We start from the raw sequence: 21,234 nt of genomic DNA, 5'->3' as shown, positions 1-21,234 counted from the left end.
TCTTCTTCCTCGAGTGTGGCGATTATCTTGCTTCCTTAATATATAATGTGCTTAAAATGGCAGGCCCATGCCAAAACCGGTGTGGCTCAGTGGATGGAGCGTCGGCCTGCGGACTGAAGGGTCCCGGGTTCGATTCCGGTCAAGGGCATGGACCTTGGTTGCAGGCACATCCCCAGTAGGGGGTGTGCAGGAGGCAGCTGATGAATGTTTCTCTCATCGATGTTTCTAACTCTCTATCCCTCTTTCTTCCTCTCTGTAAAAAAAAATCAATAAAATATACTTTAAAAAAATAATAAAATAAAATAAAATGTCAGGCCCAGGGGTGGTGGTGGGGGCATTCTTGCCGAAATGGGCTTTGCTTTTAGTTGTGCAGAGCACTTGGGCATGCATGGATAACCTCTGAATTCTTCTTTGTTTGTTGTTGTTGTTGTTGTGTGTGTGTTTATTCCTGGGTTGGAGCACCCTCTTAGGTTATGGTGCGTTAACACTGTTTTGATTTTTTTGAGGCCCGCTTTGTGATGACTTCCCTTGAGGTAACGGGAGTCTCCCCAGAGGGCAGGTCTGCAGGTTGATCTGTGTGCTCAAATGGGTCACGCTTGCCGGTAGCTGTGGATTCTGAGTAACTTGACTATCCTAGTGCTGAGGTTTCTTTATTCTTGGGCAGCATAATACACTGGTACCGGTGCCATCCTGACAGGCTCAGCCCCTGGGCTAGAGGGCTCCCTTGGTAAAGGGGGGGTGGGGGCGGGGATAGAGGGGTTGAAGCGGGGAGTAGTTCTCTGTTGGAAGAAAGTAGTTACCTGGAAGGGCAGGTTGGGGTTTTTATTGTTGTTGTTGTTGTGTGTGTGTGTGTGTTTTGATAGGACACTTAATCTCTTCATAAACACCTGCGCTTTCTGCATTCTGCTTTTGTGTGCTCCGGGCTTCCGGTTCTGACACCATCTGTTTCTTGAGTTTGCCCTTTTCTCCTGAGACTTTTTTTTTTTTTTTTTACCTTTAATTTTGGAAGTTGGAAAGCTGTTAAGAGACCTGTCTCCCAGGTGTACCTTGGAGTTGACACCAAGCCCAGTTTGTAATGTCTGACTCTTATTTTCATGGGGACAAGAAAATAGGCTTTAGCGTGAACGTGTATGCGGTGAGCACATGATAGACCCAGATTTAGAACTCAGGCCTCTTTGTTTCCAGAATTCCTAGAATGCATGCACCTTGACCACCTTTAACTTGGTCTCTTTTAAAAAAAAAAAATATTTTAATTGATTTTTTTACAGAGAGAAAGGGAGGGAGATAGAAAGCTAGAAACATCGATGAGAGAGAAACACCGACCAGCTGCCTCCTGCACACCCCCCACTGGGGGTGTGCCCGCAACCAAGATACATGCCCTTGACCGGAATCGAACCTGGGACCTTTCAGTCCGCAGACAGACTCCCTATCCACTGAGCCAAACCAGCTTTGGCTAGCTTGGTCTCTTGATTATTTCATTTTACTTGAAATCCCCACTCGGTTCATAAGACTCTGGCTGATAGATCTTTCCTTGCCCTGGCACTGACACGCGTCGTCCTCCCCCTGAATGCCACATTCCCTGTGGCTCCTTCTGTTGGCTCCTTCTCGTCCCCTCACACACAGGGCCTGTGTGTTCCCGCAGCGCCAGCTCTCTCTCTCTCTCTCTCTCCCCGATCAATTGTTAGGTGGAGCTCTTGTGCTCCGATTGTTCTCCGGACCCCTGGTTCCGATGGGCCTCCCCCTGTATCGGAGGCACAAGAAACCCACCAGGTCTGACAGCAGAACCAACGGCTTCGTCTCCTGGGGCTGATCTGATTCTGTCATCCCCTCCACCCAATTAGTCTCCTGTTTTTTGTTTTTTTTTCCCAGCGATGCTCTAGTGACCTCTTTGGGGAATGACCTGTGTCTGAGGCGGGGGTGGTGGTTGTTTTTCACACCAGAGGCCCCCCCTTGAGCTTGTCTGGTCACACCCACCACTCTGGGTGGGGCTCTGCCAGGCTGCTGGTCCGCCGGCTCCCAGACCGTCCCTCTGACCGGGTCCTTGGGTCTGAATGGGGGGTTGCATGCCCCAAGCTGAGTGGTAAGCAGTGGAGGAGAGGGCCTTTCCCTACCTCCCTCCTTCTGCCCACCCCCCACCTCACCGGAATGACTCTGGGGGGTTGCTTGATGAAACTCAGGAATTTTAAGATGAAACACAAACGTCCCTTGGGCTCTGGACGTGGAAGAGGCTGGATTTAGCTGCTCAGGAGGTTATCCCAGCTCCACCATCCTACTACTTTTCTTGTTTTTTAAAATACATTTTTATAGAATTTTTTTTACAGAGAGGAAGGGAGAGAGAAACATGGATGAGAGAGAGTCATCGATCAGCTGCCTCTTGCACACCCCCTACTGGGGATGTGCCCGCAACCAAGGTCCATGCCCTTGACCAGAATAGAACCGGGGACCTTTTCAGTCCGCAGGCCAACGCTCTATCCACTGAGGCAAACCAGTTTCAGCAACTTTTATTTCTTTTTTTAAAATATATTTTTAATTGATTTCAGATAGAGAAACATCAATGATGAGAGAGAAAATCATGGATTGGCTGCCTCCTGCACGCCCCCTAGGAAGATCTAGCCTGCGGTTGGAGCATGTGCCCTTGACTGGAATCGAAACTGGGACCCTTCAGTCCATAGGCCAATGCTCTCTGTCCATTGAGCCAAACCGGAACTAGGGCTCCACCTGCTTTTCTTGCCTGGGTTTAAGAAAATCTCTTACTGCTAAGCCTTCTGAGTGTTTCACAAACACAAACAAAAAAACCAAGCCATCTGTTATGTTCTGAACATGTACGTACATAAGCTTCTTGCTGAACTTGACAGCCATGAATACCTTGACAGCATGCTTCTGAGTAACCGCGACTTAACTGTGTGGAATCGGGGAACATCTATCACTAATATGTTATCTCCTTAGCGTATGCAGGTGCTGTGCATATTTCTCTAGGTGGCACTCAGTCTATACCTAAGGCATTCCAAGGCTCAGAGATGATACCTAAGTGGTGAACATAGTGTACGTACTTCAACGCCTGTTTTGTTTTTTCTGTTTTGCAAAAACAGTGAGTCACAGTTTTGGGGAGAATTCTTCCCCTGTGGAAAAAGGGGGTGCTTTTTTCAGACGGCAGTCTCCCCTCTCTTCCCTTCTCCTTCAAGGATGATTACCAGAGGAAACCACTGTTTTTCATGATGGGAGGGTCATAATCTGCTGGAAAAGAAGAAAATGGATGCTTGCTAAATAATAGCTTGTATTGCTGAAACCGGTTTGGCTCAGTGGATGGAGCGTTGGCCTGCGGACTGAAAAGTCCCAGGTTTGATTCCGGTCAAGGGCATGAACCTTGGTTGCGGGCATGTCCCCCAGTAGGGGGTGTGCAAGAGGCAGCTGGTCAGTGATTCTCTCTCATCGATGTTTCTAACTCTCTATCCCTCTCTCTTCCTCTCTGTAAAAAAATCAATAAAATATATTTTTAAAAAATAATAGCTTGCCTTAGCAGAGACTCCTCCTGAACCATTCTCTTTCTGACATGTACACCTAGTTTTACCTTGAGGTCATTTTTTAAGCCAGTAACTGTTTAAGAATGGTTGTTTCACTTCTCTAGCATTGCTGATGGATTATTTCTCCCTGTTAATCCGTGATTCACAATAGCACTAAGGTTTGCCTTCTCTTGTCTTTGTCTTAAAGCCTCCTACTTTCCTGTCCGTAGTGAAAGACCAAATAAAAGTTTTAAAAAGTTAAAAAACAAAACAAAACAAAACAACACACGTTGCAAATAGTCTCACTTAATGGCAATACTAGAGGCCTCGTGCATGGCCAGGTGGGGTCCCTCGGGGTGGCCTGTGGAGCTCAGGCCCCAGCTTGAGCCCCCAACCTTGCAGCCCCGCTGGACAACCTACCCTCACCTGCTCCACCATCCCGCCTGTGCCACCCCCTGGTGGTCAGCCCACGTCATAGTGAGAGGTTGAACTCTTGGTGGAAAGGCTGCCCAAGGGGCAATTTGCATATTAGGCTTTTATTATGTAAGATAGGATATGCCAAAAATCCCAGAGAAAGCTATAAGGCAGTATAGAATAACCTTGGGGGAAAATATGGGTATGAACTCAGACCTATAAAGTGATCCAAGTCAGACAGACTATACAAAGTAATGGGTCTATAAGTAGAGGGGCGGATAGAAGAGTGTATTTTGAAAATGAAAACTGAATTCATTTCACTGGAGAGTTTAAAAAAGATCCCTGAAATCTGTGGTTGGTTCAGGTTTTAGGCAGTCTGATGTCTACTGTGTTTCTAGTCTTTGAGTTAAACTTTTGTAATCAATGGACCAGCAAGATTAGACATGGAAAGACTTGGGGTCTACAGAGGAATAGTTGGCCAGGGTCTTCGGTGCCTTTTTCTCCTTTGTGAGCCAATAGATCCTTTTTCTTCAGGGGCCCTCCTGGTGGCCTCTGACCCCTGGGTGTCATAATAATGACACTCCTGATAGCCAACTTCCATTTGTTCAGCACATAATCATGTACCAGGTACTGTGACTAGCATGTTCTGTTCTGGATTCACAAAATCCCTGTGAGATGGCGTTACTATTCTATTCCTGTTGTACACATAAGGGAGGTTGGAGTACTGTTCCCATCTGACATTGCTGGCTTTGGTCTCCCCTCCCCCCTCGCTCTCCCATCCCTAATTGGTTACTCAAGGCAAACAGTTGGGTAGTTACTGATGTGATTATGCCATCTATCTATATAAAAGAGTAATATGCAAAGTGTCCCCTTGGGAGCTCGACCGGGAGATGGGGAGTTTGATCGCTCGATGTGACATGCACTGACCACCAGGGGATGGCGCTGAATGAAGGCAGGCCCTGGCTGACAGCCGGCTGCCGGAGAAGGAAGGCCCCAATCAGCCCTGATCGCTGGCCAGGCCTAGGAACCCTACCCATGCACGAATTTCATGCACCAGGCCTCTAATTTGGGTATAAATGGAATACTTCATTTACCTTTATTCTAATTCCAGTGTCCTCTGCCTCTCTCACTTGTGAACATAAGAGGAGGGGAGGGAGGGAGGGAGTTATTCAGATGTCATTGGCTTTGGGTTTGGAGGTTGTGGTGTATGTAGTAACAGGATTGGGAGTGGGGCACTGTTGGACAGGCATACTCCTAATTAGGTTTGTAAAGACTGCTTCAGATAGAGACTCAGACCTTCCCTTCTCCCTGGGGAAGATTTTCCCAGAGGCCTCCAGGTCTGCATCTTTCCCCAGGCAATCGGGGCACTTCCCTCCCTGGCTCTCCTGCCTCCATCTCTCATGGGGCTGCTCATTGTCCCTTGTAACACTCACATATTGTTGTCACTGACCTTCCTGTAAGTGTGGCCAGGATCTGTTGTAGCAAATAAAAATTAGGTTTATATAAATATGAATATGAATATGAATATAAATATATATATATATATGGAGGGGGGCCTTTTACAGTTTGGAAATCTCTGTGGTTGAAGGTTGGTGGTACTCTTTCCATTTCACAAACGGGGAAACGGAGGCACGGGAGTTAACTGCCAGTAAATGGCCAGAACCATGCTTTTTAAACAAATGTATTGAGATAGAAGTTACATAACCATGAAGCTCACATTTCAATGTGCAATTCAATGATATTTAGTATGTTTACAGAGTTTTGCAGTCGTAATCCAATGAGGTGTTTTCATCATCTCAGAAAGAAACCTCATCTCCATTAGCCGCCACCACCTAATATTTCTCCCCCCCCCCTCGTTGAAAGCAACCAATCTGCTTTAGACTTGCTATTTTTATTCTGGACGTTTTGTATAAATGGGCGTATAGAATATATGGTCCTTTATGACTAGCTTCTTTCACTTAGCCTAATGTTTCCAAGGTTTATCAATACAATAACTTGTATCAACACTTTGTTCCCTTTTATTGGGAAATAATATACTACTGCATAGACATACCCCAGGCTCTGAACCAGATCTGTCTGGTTCTTAAACTCCCCTCACTGCTACCTTGCCAAGGTAAATCCCTTTACTGTAGAAGGCTCTTGAGGCAGTTTCTCAGGGCACCTTACTCACAGTAAACACTAATTAAAGTATCGTATCTAATCAAAGAGTAATACACAAATTGACCATCACTCCAACATGCAAGATGGCTGCCCCCATATAGACACAAGATGGCCAGCAGGGAGGGCAGTTGGGAGGGACCAGGCCTGCAAGGGAGGGAGGTTGGGGATGACGAGGCCGGCAAGGGAGGGCAATTAGGGGTGACCAGGCCGGCAGGGGAGGGCAGTTAGGGTCAAACAGGCTGGCAAGGGAGCAGTTGGGCATCAATCAGGCTGGCAGGAAAGTGGTTGGAGGGTTATCAGGCTGGCAGGCAGAAGCAGTTAGGGCAATCAGGAAGGCAGGCATGCAGGCAAGCAGTTGGGAGCCAGCAGTCCTGGATTGTGAGAGGGATGTCCGACTGCCCGTTTAGGCCTTATTATTTTTTCATTAATCATCGCCAGAGACTCCCCCTCACCCCCCATTGCTTGTCAGAGAGAGTGGAAGGGAGGTGGGGAGAGAGAGACAGACAGAAAGACAGACTTCGATGTGAGATCTCACATGGCCCAGTTGCCTCCTGCACGCTCCTGGCGAGCAATTGTGCCCTTGACCGGGAAGCGAATCTGCGACGCTCTAACCATTGGGAACACCAGCCAGGGCCCAATCCTTATTACTGTAGCTCCTGCTGTGGGGTTGAGGGAAAGGGGGTGAAAGTCTCTCTCTGTCCTAAAGGAGCGTAAACCCGGACATCTTTGTTCTGTGCCTAGGAGGAGGGAGGAGGAAGTATAAAAGACGGCTGCGACCGCCAGGAAGCCCAGGCCCTCTCCACATGCAGCAATGCCAGTATCTTTCAGAAGATAAACGCCATATTGGATAACTCTCTGAATTTCAGTGGCGTCTGCACCACACCCACCAACCAAGAAGTTCATGATCATTTGCCATGTGAGTGGGGTTTGAACACCCAGGATGCCCTGGGCCAGTGTGCGGCGCTGTTTCTAGGCAACCTCCTTGCGAAGCCTGTGAGGAGAACGGCCTTGACTCTCCACCAGCATTTGCCCCTCCTTTAGTTTCCTTTTGTGGGTCCCCCTCTGAGCAAAGACTGCCTTTGATTACAATATAGAATTTTATGATGCTCAAGAAGACTGGGTAAGAAAGGACAGGCCAGAAGTGACAGGACTATTTACATGGGGAATTACAGTGCATATCACAAGCGATTATAGATTTTTCTGGTAGCTCCATTTTTAAAAAGGTGCCCAGCTGGTGTGGTTCAATGGTTATGCTTCAACCCGTGAACCAAGAGGTCATTACTCACTTCCAGGTCAGGGCACGTGTCTAGGTTGGGGGTTCAATCCCCAAGAGGGGCCATGCAGGAGGAAGCCAATCAGTGATTCTCTCTCATCATTGACTAGTGATCTGGTGCACAAAATTCGTCCATATAAAAGGGATTGATTAGAGGAAATGTTTTAATACTACTATTTGCCCTTTCTCTATATTAGAAGTGTCAGAGATGAAAGAAAATTAGTAAAATGTATATGAAAATCTACCTGCTGTCAGAGTCTGGGGTATGTCTCGGGACCCTGAGTCAAGTCTCTGTACACCCACAGCACCTAAAAAATCTCATGAGACCTGGCCCCAGCCAGCCCCACCCCCACTGGGTGAGATCCAGACTTAGCTGGCCCCACCCTCGTCAATCCCCACCGGGCGGGGCCACAGCCTCAGGTCCCCAGTCAAGCTCCATCAGTTGGGGGGCACAGCTTCAGGGCCCCTGTCAAGCCCCTCTGGGTGGGGGACACGGCCTGAGGCCCCCCAGCCCCCCCCAGTTCGGGCAGGGTGTGCGCCTTGAGGTTTCCCATCAAGCCTCTCTGGGTGGGGGGCATGGCCTGAGGTCCCTTGGCCCAGTGTCGGGGTGGGGGTGTGTGGCCTGAGGTCCCCCATTAAACCCCTCTGGGTAGGGGATGCAGCCTAAGTTCCCCCGGCCTGACACTGGGGTGGGGGAGGGTGCAGGCTCAGGTGCCATGCCCCAGCCCAGTACCACACAGCCTCGAGTCCCTTCTGATTGCTCCTGAAGACTCATTACTGTGGATGCAACCATCTTGTGATACGGAAACCCTGCCTCTGCTGTGGGTACTGCCACCTTTGTGATGGTGTGATGGTCAATTTACATATCCCCATTTATTAGATAGGATGTTTCTATCTCCCCTTCTCCCTTCCTTTCTCTTAAAATCAATAAAAAATTAAAAATCATTTTTAATTAAAAAGTTCAAAGGGTGAAATTAATATTTTTTTGATTCAACATATACAAAATTTTTTTTTAATATTTTATTGATTTTTTTTTTACAGAGAGGAAGGGAGATGGATAGAGAGTTAGAAACATTGATGATATTGAAACATTGATCAGCTGCCTCCTGCACACCCCCCAACTGGAGATGCGCACGCAGCCAAGGTACATGCCCTTGACCAGAATCGAACCTGGGACCCTTCAGTCTGCAGGCCAACACTCTACCCACTGAGCCAAACCGGTTAGGGCTATACAAAAAATTTGATAGCATATAATCAATATAAAGCCATTAATGAAATACTGTTTCTTTTGTTAATATAAAGACTTCTAAATCCAGTGTATATTGTGCATTTACAGCACAGCTCAGTTTGAACTGCATGCGTTTGGAGTGCTCAATAGCCAGATGTAACCGGTGGCTACTGTATTGGATGGTGCAGCTCTTGCATATTTTAGTTGCTTTTAAATATGAGTGCAAGTCAACGCAAATGGGTTCTTATGATACTGAATTTAGGATGACTCCACAGAGCAGTTCTGCATCTCCTGAGGAGGACACTTCCCAGGGAGGCTTGGTGCTTCATAATATTTGTGTGTGGGAGGTGCAGCATGTTCTAAGAACACTGATGGAATGTTTTTTTGACTTATTTTATGTGAACATGTAAATTTTTAATTTTGTAAGGTGATCTTGGAGGGGGGGAATGTGGAAACAACAGGGATTTTAAAGGACGAGTGATTGCTGATGTTTAGTGATAAGTGCTTTATTTTTTAACTTGTCCTTGGAAATAATTCCCAGGAAGATGCAGGAGTATGTGGACATAGAGCAGCTACTACTAAATGTTTGAGGGAGACCGACTTGTGGTAATTGTAGAATTTGTTTATATTAAATTATACTGGAGGGCAATTGAGAGAATGTCACTGAGGACCAGAGGATTCTGTCTTTTCTAACTTCCAAAGAAGTATACTAGATATGTTATATTTTCTGTTCATTGGAATAAGTCATGGCCTAAACCTCATTCCACTCTAACTTAGGCTGAGTTAAGAATTCAGAGAATCTGCTTGGTTCTATGTACATGCTCTGTTTTTCTCCTTTGAGAAAATTGTACGAATTCTATTCCAGCAAGAATGACAGTCAACAATGGCTTAATTCTCACTGGGTTACTTCACATAAGCTGGAAACTTGTAGTTTCAAGGGACCCCACGGAATTGGAGGGAAAGCTGTGGTCAAGTAGCTGATGATCTGAGCCCTTCACACACACACTTTGCCCCCACTTGTGGCCAGCCCTCTCCCCATCCCCACCGGAGATGTTCGCTCCGAGGCGGCCTGGCCCAGAGCAGAGGTCGGCTTTCCCAGGTTCCCCCAGCAGAGCTCCTGCCGGGGGGGGGGGGGGGGCGGGGGGGGCAGCCCGTGAAGACCGTTCTCTAGTCCTTCTGCCCTTTTCTCACTCCCTGAGGAGCAGGGAATGTGATGAGAGATTTCTAAACGCCCTGGACTGTGTGGTGCCATCCCCACCTGCTGGCATGTCAGGGCTCTGCCACTGAGAGCTTCAGGCTTGATGCCCCAACCCCAGGTAGGGTGACTCCCACTGGAGTGTGTGCATTCAGCGTCTGAGTGCAGGTGTCTTAGGTCTTTGTGGCTGAAGAGGCAATGAGCACACTGGCTGGGGAGAGGGCACCGTGCAGAGGCCCAACCAGGCCCAACGCTTCTGGGATCAATACTAGGAAGGCTGTTTCTGCTCTGAAATGAGGGGCTTGAGCTAAATGGACTCCCAGTTCCCTTCTATTCTGTGGTTTACTGTATTACAACAGAAGTACAGCCTAATTTTATATCGTTAGTGAACTCATGTCCAAGTTAAAAATCTTTCAGTATAAAATCTTTCTTTACAAAAATTAGGAAAAATTTTCAAATTCATTTAGGGGATGTTAAATCTTTGTGTGTGTGTGTGTGTGTGTGTGTGTGTGTTCTTGTTACAATATGTTCCTTGTAAAAAAATTTTGAAGAAAACAAGTTAGAAGGGAAAAAAATTTATACATAACCCCACTACTCTGTGCTGTTTTCCACAGTGGCTGCACCAGTCTGCATTCCCAGCTGCAGTGCAGGGTTCCCTTTTCCCCACATCCTCACCAGCACTTACTGTTTGTTGATTTATCTTTAATGCTTTTCGTGCACTTGTGAGATTACCTTCCATGAATAATGTTCTAATTGACTCCCTTTCTGTAGTACTTGAAAAAAACATTGCTTTTTAAAATCTCTTAAGTTTTCTATTCTGTGACTCTACTGTGATTTGGCTCTGTCAGGGGTCTTGAATTTGCTGTCATGTCTGCACACCTGACATTTGAACACTGTAGAACCAGGTGTTTGGATTATACTAATTTTATTTAAAAACTAGAGGCCTGATGCACAAATTCGTGCACCAGCGGGGTCCCTCAGCCTGGCCTGTGGGATTGGGCTGAAACAGGCTCTCCAATATCCCCCGAGGGGTTCCAGAATGTAAGAGGGCAGAGGCCAGGCCAAAGGACCCCACCAGTGCACGATCAGGGCTGGGGAGGGACACGAGAGGTTGGCCAGCCGGGGAGGGACTGCAGGATGACTCCAGGGCGTGTCTGACCCTCTTGCTCCGTCTGGATGGGCAGGACCCCAGCAGCAAGCTAACCTACCAGTTGACTGCCTTCTCCCTGGTGGTCAGGGCATGTCATAGTGAGCAGTTGAACGGCCTTAGCATATCATTATCATATTACGCTTTGATTGGTTGAATAGCCGGCGGGACACTTAGCATATTAGGCTTTTATTATGAAAGGATTTGGACAGCATGCTCTATTCCAGGACTGGAGTCTTCAAGACATTCTGCTTCAGAAACTCCCATCCTGGGAGCCGTAGGTCAGGTGGAGCTGGAATTGGGTCTGTCTGCTCTCTGCTGGTGTACATGGGATATGCACATGGCAGTGGAATCCTGGAAGCACTGGGATGTGAAGTGAACATTCTGCTAAGTAAGCAGGGGGTGGGGGTCGTAGGGATGGGGAGGAGCTGGCATTAAAAAATGAACTGCTGGTAGGATGGATTCAGTAGTGCTCCATGGGGGCCTATGTGGAGAACAGAGAAAGGATCCGTGAATAATTTTATGACATGATTAATTTCTTAAGTCTGAGGTGTGATGGTGTAAGTGTAGACCTGGGCTGAGCAAGTGCCGCAGGACAGAAGAGAGAGGCAGGAGACCAGGGACCTGAATTACACACACAACACTCTTACCTGCAAATGATCCAACACCTAATTAGAGCTAACTTTAGCCAAATGTGGGATGTGTCGGGAAGGCTTTTGGTATATAGGTCACAGGGTAAGAAAAAACACACACAAAAAACCTTTGAAAAATTAAATTGGTAGCCTCCACTTTTGTTAAGACTGCCTCTTTGCTGCATCTCTCCGAGGGAGTTTCCTGTTCATCTTTTACACAGTTTCCTACCACCTGAGAAAGGGGCCTTGCTCACATCCCCTGGTGCCATAAAGTCAGGAAGTGGATCTTCCTCCACCAGATACAACTGGGAAAATCTCAAGGAAGGGCTGCCCATGAGCTTGGCTTGCAGTGAGCCCATAGCCAGGTGGGTCTCTGTAACCATAGCCATGGGTTCTTATGGCCGGGGCTGGGTCAGATCTCTGGACCTTTGCAGTGATCATGGGCAGAACCCTGCAAGAACATGGCATTTGCCTTTAGGTCCACTTGGATGGCATAGGAAGAAACAGTTCCCCCAAAATTCGGTGGCGGGGGGCGGGGAGGGTTAAAAGCATGATCTTGGAGATTCATAAAGTAGGCAGCAGCATCTTCAAACGTTTGTATGCATCTTGTTTTTTTATAAAAACAATGTACCCCACAGTGAGATACCAATTTATACCCATTGGGATGGTTGTTGACCCCCAAAAACCCATCAATATGGTAAATGTGGGCGAGGGTGTGGAGAAATAGGAATATTTGGGTTTTGTGTAATGTAAGTGGTGCAGCCACATGGTAAACAGCATGGTGTACCTAAAAAATATATATATATTTTATTGATTTTTTTATAGAGAGGAAGGGAGAGAGATAGAGAACTAGAAACGTCGATGAGAGAACATCGACCAGCTGCCTCTTGCACACCTCCCCCCCCCCCCCCCACTGGGGATGTGCCCGCAACCAAGGTCCATGCCCTTGACCGGAATCGGGACCTTTCAGTCCCAGCCCGACGCTCTACCGCTGAGCCAAACTGGTTTCGGCTAAAAATAAATGAATAAATAAATAAAAATTAAACATAGAATTAGTATTATGATCCAGCAATTCCACTTGTAGGTTTATATGAAAAGAATTGAGTGCAAGGATGGGAAGACACATTTGTACACTGATGTTCATAACGGTGCTATTCGTCATAGCCAAAAGGTGGACAAATGGGTAAACAAAAATGTGGTCCCTCCATATAGTAGAATATTATTCAGCCTCAAAAGGCAAGGGAGCCAAAACCGGTTTGGCTCAGTGGATAGAGAGTCAGCCTGCGGACTGAAGGGTCCCAGGTTCGATTCCTGTCAAGGGCATGTACCTTGGTTGCGGGCACAATCCCCAGTGGGGGGTGTGCAAGAGGCAGCTGATCGATGATTCTCTCTCATCGATGTTTCTAACTATCCCTCTCCCTTCCTCTCTGTAAAAAATCAATAAAATATATATATATTTTAAAAGGCAAGGAAATTTTGAACCACAACTTGGATGAACCTTGAAGACATTGGTGCTAAATGAAGTAAGCCAGTCACAAAAGACAAATATTTAAAAAAAAAAAAAAAAAAAAAAGACAGCCGAAACCGGTGTGGCTCAGTGGATAGAGCGTCGGCCTGCGGACTGAAAGGTCCCCGGTTCGATTCCGGTCAAACGCATGTACCTTGGTTGCGGGCACATCCCCAGTAGGGAGTGTGCAAGAGGCAAGTAATAGATGATTCTCTCTCATCGATGTTTCTCTCTATCCCTCTCTCTTCCTCTCTGTAAAAAATCAATAAAATATATATTAAAAAAATATTATATGGTTCCACTTCTGTGAGGTACCTGGCATAATTGAATTTATAGACAGAAAGGGGCTATTGGGGGCTAGTGGAAAGTTTGTGCTTCATGGGCACAGAGCTTTCATCTGAGGTGAGACAGTTCCGGCGCTGGATAGTGGTGACAGGTGCACAGAAATGTGCGTGTACTTAACGGCTCAGAATTGTGCCCTGAAAAATGGTAAAATGTTATGTAAAGTACTCTGGCACGTTAACCCGATCATCGAATTTTCATCGTAAGTGAAAATGTATCCGGTGGAATCAGAAATTGTAGAGATTTGGTGCCTGTCATCTATTCTAAAATGTGTGAACTCTTTTTTTTTAACAGTGGGAATTTTCTCATCATTCCTTTTCTTGTTTTACTCATATTTCCAGTCTGCTTCTCCTGCAGAATTTTATCCTAATGTAATATTTTATGGAATCTCTGTTGATCGTGCTGTTCTTTTCTGCAACAAAAATAGCACGTATATCTGAAAAAAGTTAAATTTTTTTTAAATTGATTTCAGAGAGAGAAAGGGAGAGAGAGAAACATCAATGATGAGAGAGAATCGTTCATCGGCTGCCTCCTGCACGCCCCCCACCGGGAATTGAGCCTGCAACCCAGGCATGTGCCCTGACCAGGAATCAAACCCGGGACCCTCAGTCCTCAGGGCCAATACTCTGTCCACTGAGCCAAATCAGCTAGGGCTAAATCTGAAATTTTAAATGACTTCCTGTGACTAGAGGCTGTACATGATCAGGATTGTGATTGCTAGGACAATTGATTAAAACAATCTAAATACAATAGATTTTGATACAGTTTTATAATTTAATCATTCTTTATTGGAAATGCTTCATAATGAGATAAGTGAAGCATTTAAAAAAATCGTGTAATATTCGATGACTCACTTATTGCTGGAATGACTCAGACTTTTAAGCACCAGATATATTCCTATTATTTGTTTATGGATTGGGGCTCTGAGTAAACTTGTTCACGTAAATAAGCACAGGGGACATTCAGGCGTTGCTAGAACAGGATCGCTCCATTGGTTGAACCTGGAATTCTGTGCAAAAGGAAAAAAATCGGTCATCCTTATTTTTAGGCATGTATATGCTTATGGTTCCACTTTCTCATGTTTGTTGATAAGAAGGAACTAGAAACTGTCCAATCTGTGAAAAGGTTTGTTACTAAGTCAGCTGTCACGAATTTCTCAGTTGTTTTTTTTGGGGGGGGGGGGGGGAAGTATACCAAGAATGCTTTGTGAAAATTTTCAGGTGACTACTAACCTTGTCTGTTGTTCTTTCACTTTGAGACCTCGTTGAGCTCAGTTTGCCTGAAGAATTGAGAACGTTGAAGTACTGTTAAACACACACCTCTGCCAATACGATATCTTAAAAGCACTCTTTATCCTGTTACTTGCTTTACGTTTGTTGTGTGTCAAAACCCCGGGTCTATAGATTTTTAACTTAATCTGCTTGTGGTGATGTCAACCGTACAATCTAATTTCACCAAGTTCGTTCTTATTGTCAAACCAATTAGTTCCATCAGGCTTGCTATTTGTCAGGGGAAAGGGGGGGGGGGGGGGTAAGTGACTTCATTTTCCCCAACCTCGGTGTGAAGTCCTCTGTTCACGGCTCCCTGCCGTGCTTCTAACGGGGCATCTGGCGGTTCTCATTGTGGTTTAATTTGCATCTCTTTGATGACGAAGGACGCTGGGCACTTTTTTTCAGGGGCTTATCTGCTATTTATACATCCTGGTGAAATGCCTTTGCAAGAAGAGGCTGTGCCCTTTCGAAACTGTTCTTTTCCTCTACTTTCATTAAGGCTTCCTATGTATTGTGGAAATTAGCCTTTAGTCAGATAGGGTCACGGATACTTCCTCCCATTGGGTAGTGCGCCTCATTATCTTCCTAATGGCATCTTGGTGAGCAGAAGTTTTTTATTTGGGCAGGTCCAGTTTATCACGGTTCCTCCTCAGGATTGCCGCTTGCTGAGTCGCCGCAACCAAGTCACAGAGACGCTCTGTTTTCCTAGCGAAGCTTTACAGTTTTAGCTTCCGCTCACAGGTCTCTCCGATCGAGTGCCGTGTTTCTCCCATAGGCTGTTTTATGTGTGTGTGTGTGTGTGTGTTGTTTTTTTTTTTTTTAATCATTTATTTTTTAATATATTTTATTGTTTTTTTACAGAGAGGAAGGGAGAGGGATAGAAAGTTAGAAACATCAGCTGAAACCGGTTTGGCTCAGTGGTAGAGCGTCGGCTTGTGGACTGAAAGGTCCCAGGTTCGATTCCGGTCAAGGGCATGTACATTGGTTGCGGGCACATTCCCGGTAGGGGGTGTGCAAGAGGCAGCTGGTCAATGTTTCTCTCTCATCGACGTTTCTAGCTCTATATCTCTCTCCATTCCTCTCTGTTAAAAATCAATAAAATATATTTTTTTTTTTAAAAGAAGAAAGTTAGAAACATCGATGGGTGAGAAACATCAGTCAGCTGTCTCCTGCACCCCCTCCCGCCCCCACTGGGGATGTGCCCGCAACCAAGGTCCATGCCCTTGACCAGAATCGAACCTGGGACCTTTCAGTCTGCAGGCCGATGCTCTATCCACTGAGCCACACCGGTTTCGGCCCATAGGCTGTTTTATGCCATCTGTTCAAGTTTCCCCCTGACTTGCTCGAAGACCCGTATCTTCCTAGGGCTGCATTGACTGTGTCGATCAATTTGGTGGGAATTTGCTTTTTAACAATATTGAATCTTCCAATACACAAACATGGTATGTGACATTGTCAAACCTAACTCATTTGTAATATTTATTGTAAGAAACATTATAGAAATCGCTTTGAAATAATTGACAGTACTCATTTGGAGATTATTGGAAGTGGTCGCACTAAAATAACCCAACGATCATATTTTTATGGTAGGACGTACCGTACAAAGGTCACTTAATGTTCTCTCTCTCTTTTTAAAATATGTTTTATTGATTTTTTACAGAGAGGAAGGGAGAGGGATAGAGAGTTAGAAACATTGATGAGAGAGAATCATCCATCAGCTGCCTCCTGCACACCCCGTACTGGGGATGTGCCCGCAACCAAGGTCCATGCCCTTGACCGGAATCGAACCTGGGACCCTTGAGTCCGCAGGCCGACGCTCTATCCACTGAGCCACACTGGTTTCGGCTTAATGTTCTCTCTTATCCCTTAACCTGCCATGTGATTTTGAACGTACAGTTAAAATGTCCTTTTTGCTCCTCTAATGAGTCCCTGTTGCACGTGTGGGCACACAGACAGACAGATGAGAGGTGGTTCTGGGATGTGATCTCAGGAGAACAGCCTTTCCTTCCGGTGAGTGGTGTGAGAGGCAGGTTGACAGGTGAGCCAGGGCTTCCATCGGAGGGACCTTGGGGAACCTCGGAAAGGGCCTTGTTGAGGAGAATGAATGCGGTGAAGAAAGAGGTTGGGTGAGAATGGGATGAATCACCTGGAAGAGAGAGCCTGGGGCAGAAAAACCGTCTCAAACTCTCGTTGCTCCAAGTGTCGACGTCACACAGGCGTTGGTTAGAAATGCAAAATCCGGGGCCTGACTGAGATCCACTGCATGAGAATCAGTGCTCTAAAGAGGCTCCCATGTCCTCCGAGTGCCCATGGTAGTCTGGGAACAGGCAGCTCCCTGGCATTGGGGGCCACGGTGCATGGCAGCTGGGAGACCCGGACTGGCGTCGGGCTTCCTGTGTGTCTGCTCTTTCAGTTGCCAAACGGATTTTCAAAATCATCTTTGGGTTTTCTTGATTTTGGGGGTGGGGGTGGGGGAAGGGGTCTTTTATTTTTTTATTTTTATTTAAAAAAAAAATTTTGATTTTGTACAGAGAGGAAGGGAGAGAGATAGAGAGTTAGAAACATCGATGAGAGAGAGTCATCGATCAGCTGCCTCTTGCACACTCCCTACTCTGGATATGCCCACAATCAAAGTACATGCCCTTGACCGGAATCGAACCCGGGACCCTTCAGTCCCCAAGCCGACACTCTATTCATTGAGCCAAACCGGTCCCGACGGGAAGGGGTCTTTTAAACAGACTTTTTAGAAATAGTCTTAGAAATGCTACTTTATGGACTTGTTAGAACTTTAATTAGTCAGTGCTGATTGTAAAGTCAGGTGTTGGAACGAATCTAATGGGGACGCATGGCCCATGTCCTATCTCTGCCGTCCCCAGGGACTGGAATTTGGGGTGAGGTTGAGGCTTTGTAAAAGAGCTCAAGTGCGTTTGCTGTACAAACTGTAACAGTGCGTGTGTTTAAAATATAAAAAGGTTAAAAAAAAAAGGCAGAGGACATGTTTTATTTTGTATTGTTATAATGTTTGTGCAGTCACTAGAGGAAAATAAATCTATTAGAGCCTGCTCCTTCCACACAGTAGCTGCATATTTTCTGTTTATCAACATTGCCCATCAGCACACAGAACTTTCACCCAGTGAGAACCACGGCCTAAGGGGCAGCACCCAGCTGTGCCTCTGCCTCTCCTCCCTGGCCTCCCTGCTCTGATCTCTGCTTCCCCGTGGGCCTCCACCACTGGATTTCCTGTCTGAGAGTTTACAGAGCTTCCTCGCTGCCTGCCCCGGCATCAGTTTGACATTCCAGCCTCGGCTCTTCCCGGCTCTCCCGGCTCCTCCTGACTTTGTGCGGTCACCACCTGCCTTTGAAATGGAGTTTGTCCTCACAGGCACCATTCTCTTGTCTGACTTCCCCTCTTTGTCAGAAGCTCAAGAATGATGGTTACAGGGGACCCTGAGCCAAACGTGTGCTGAGTTTGCTGCAGCAGGGGTCATCCGAGGGCAGGCAGGGTCTTATGCCGAGGACGCAGACGGTCACTCTGAGCCCTGGAGCCAGAGTCCCCAGCTCACCAGATTTAAGAACTTAAATCACAAACTTCATGCAGGTCTGAATAAGAGAGCCTTACAGGAGATGGCATTCAAGGTGAGACATTGTTCAGACGGACTGCCTTAGACTGCTGGTTATTGAAGATAGCTTTGCACGTCTCGTTGGTACCCAGCAAAGATGATAAAGAATATTCTCCAGGAAAAAGGGCCGAGTTCCCGCCCAGCATCAGATGGGAGTTTAAGCAGCAAACCCAGGCTTCTGCTCAGTGAAGCCAGCCTTTCGCTCTCAGACCTTTGACCGCACTGCCTGCCAGCCCGTGCTGACAGCTCACTCCCCACACTCCGTCCCAGGGGAGCAGACCGGGCGCGTTTGGAAAGAGGACCAGTGGGGCGTCAGAAAGGAGGTTTTTGAGTAAAACGTTTCGGGCCACAGATGGCTGCAGAGCGATCAAGCCTGCCTTCCACCCAGGACTGTCCTGTGTGACCTGCTGTCCTGCCGTGAGTTTGCCCCCTTCTCTCTCCGAAGTGTCTTTTGGTTCGAGGGGTAAATTATACGGTCACCCTGACGGAAGGGAGATCCTGATACAAATACCTGTGCCAGCCCCTGTACCGACTGCTCTGTGCAGTTCTCACGAAATACCCGATAGGCGGCTGCTTTGCAGAGGAGAAGATGCCCAGAGAGGCTAAGTGACTCGGCTGAGCTCACACAGCGCGGAGCTGGGAGCAAAGCAGGGCCGATCAGACTTAGAAAGTGAGTTCCTTTTCCCAGCCCCCCCCCCCCCTTTAAAAAAATATATTTTATTGATTGGTTTTTTACAGAGAGAAAGAGAGAGGGATAGAGAGTTAGAAACATCGATGAGAGAGAATCATCCATCAGCTGCCTCTTGCACACCCCCCACTGGGGATGCGTCCACAACCAAGGTCCATGCCCTTGACCAGAATCGAACCTGAGACTCTTGAGTCCGCAGGCCGACGCTCTATCCACTGAGCCACACTGGTTCCAGCTTCCCAGGCCTCTTGATGTTAGGACTAGGATTGTAGTGAAGGCATCCTTTGCGTGGAAGAAGCAGGGCGAGGGAAAAGGACACAATGAGGGTGGCATCTGCGGTGGGGGTGCCGCAGCGATGGCCGAGGGGTGTGAACTCAGACCCACAGGCTCCTGGGTGCGTGAGCGTGGCCGTAGGTCCCCAGCGTCCTCCCGCAGGCCCACCGCTGCGGCCCAGGGCGGCCGGCGGGGGGGAAGCGGGCGTGGGCTGTACAGGTCAGTAATGCTCCAACTTCCTTCACGTTGGAATGGTTGGAACACGGATGGATTCCACAGGCCTCAAGTGGGTCCTGAGGTTCTGTATGCACAGCAGGCTCCAGGGACGCCGGGCCGGGCCTGCTGCTGCGCCACCTGGCCTTTGGGCTGCGAGAGAATAGTCCCTGATTAGACCCTCCGGGCCCTCACCCCCACCCCCCGGGTAATGGGCTCACCCTGTGCACAGATGCCCTGGTTTTAGGGAAAGCGGGGCCAGTGGCTTCTGGGCAAAGATGCCTTCCCATTGGGGCCGAAGCGGGGGCTGGACAGATAGCTGGCTTAGGGAGGAATGGGTCCTTCAAGGTGGACGTTTTTGAAGAAAGCATGATGTCTCGTCATGAACACACACAGATTGTTTTAAAAGCGTGTCCTCAGCTCGGGGGAAGGGTGGCCGTGGAGGGCAGACAGGCTGGGTGGGGGAGCAGCCTCTGCAGTGCTGGACCAGGGCCTCGCAGGCACAGACAGGGAGCCAGGCAGGACAGCGGGGCGGATGACACAGCAGCAGAGCTGTAAGAGAACCCTCCCAGGGAGGAGTCCCTCGCACAGACCGGCCATTCCCCCGGAGGCTGAGCCGGGGCCTGTGGGCTCCAGGAGGCGCTGGCCGGCACTCCCGTGGCTGATAGCATCGTGCCTGTCTCTGCCCACCTCGGACCCTGTCACAGGCAGGCGGGCGGGCGGTCCCAGGTTGGCCTGCCACGTCTGGTTGGAAAAAGACCGATGCCAAGAGGATGCTGTCGAGGACGAGGTGGCGGAGGGTCTAAAAGCTCTGGGCAGAGCCAGCCTCTGTGGCTGGAGCTGTGAGTGGTCATGGGAGTAGAGCCTTGGTTCCCAGCAGCACCCTGAGGAGAGGGGACGCAGGCAGCCGGCGGCCTCAGTGATGCCCACAGCTGGCAGATGGCGATGAGGCCCCTGGACAGGCAGAGCGGGCGATGCGAGGTGCCGAACCGGGCGTGGTGGGCGTGAGGCCACTTCTGAGCCTGTGTCTCGTGTTCTGGTGTGTCAGACGCGGGCGTGTTTAGCCTACGTAGGCCTACAGTTAGTGGGATGAGGGAGGCACTGGGCCGGATATAGGTGCTTGTGACAGTGCCCACCCTTTTGGGGTGAGGGGACCCGGGACCGGATTATCTCAGGGCAGATCTTCTTACTGGGCTGTGGGATAACTCCAACAGCCCGGTAACTCCCCCTCCCGCTGCCCACACTGACCCTCTTCCCTGTGACCGGCCGCTGTGGACACGCCTGGAGCACCAGGTGGTGGTGCTGGGAGCACGGTGCACGTGTGCCGTGTTTCTCTGGAGGCTCCCCTCCCTTGGTGGCAGCCCTGCTGTTTCAGGGTGCCGCCCGCCCGCCGGGGGGGGGGGGGGGGGGGGGGGAGGCCCACTTGCGGCACGCAGGCTTCTGCCAGCAGGATCCCGGCGCTTTGCATTCAGCTGCAAAGCCAGGGCTTGAGCAAGCAGCTGGAGGGAGTCCAGGACTAGAGTGTTTTTGGGTTTAGGGGTGGAGAGCGGAGGGAAGAAACGGGAGGGGCGGGCAGGAGGGCAGCGCCACAGGAGCCGGCAGTCGCAGCAGCTTCGGCGGCGGCAAGGACCACTCCGTCCTGCCCGAGGGCCACCGGCCACCATCGCCGGAGACCCCGACTTACCGGCGGCTCCGCACCACGCCCGGCTGCTGCTGCAAGTAGCTGTTGTGCCGCCTTCTCCCTGGGAGGCAAGTCTCCTCCCTGCCGTCC

The 21,234-nt window shown here is 48.5% G+C and overlaps 1 protein-coding gene across 7 annotated transcripts in view; it reads left to right on the top strand.

Moving 5' to 3' along the window:
• Positions 1-21,234, top strand: part of CPEB1 (cytoplasmic polyadenylation element binding protein 1) — a 51,890-nt gene that overhangs the window by 6,716 nt on the left and 23,940 nt on the right. For 3 of the 7 annotated variants that reach the window (XM_036415652.2, XM_045573465.1, XM_036415648.2), the window contains one exon: positions 6,816-6,990. The exons of 3 other annotated variants lie outside the window; for them this stretch is intronic. The gene's annotated coding sequence lies outside the window, so the exon portion shown is untranslated. Of the gene's footprint in view, positions 1-6,815; positions 6,991-21,095; positions 21,213-21,234 lie in introns of those variants that run through there. One more of the 7 variants, XM_036415649.2, reaches the window with a different exon arrangement.

Source organism: Pipistrellus kuhlii, unplaced genomic scaffold (genome assembly GCF_014108245.1).
Source record: "Pipistrellus kuhlii isolate mPipKuh1 unplaced genomic scaffold, mPipKuh1.p scaffold_m20_p_50, whole genome shotgun sequence".
NCBI lineage: Eukaryota > Metazoa > Chordata > Mammalia > Chiroptera > Vespertilionidae > Pipistrellus > Pipistrellus kuhlii.
This window is presented reverse-complemented; position numbering and strand designations above follow the sequence as displayed.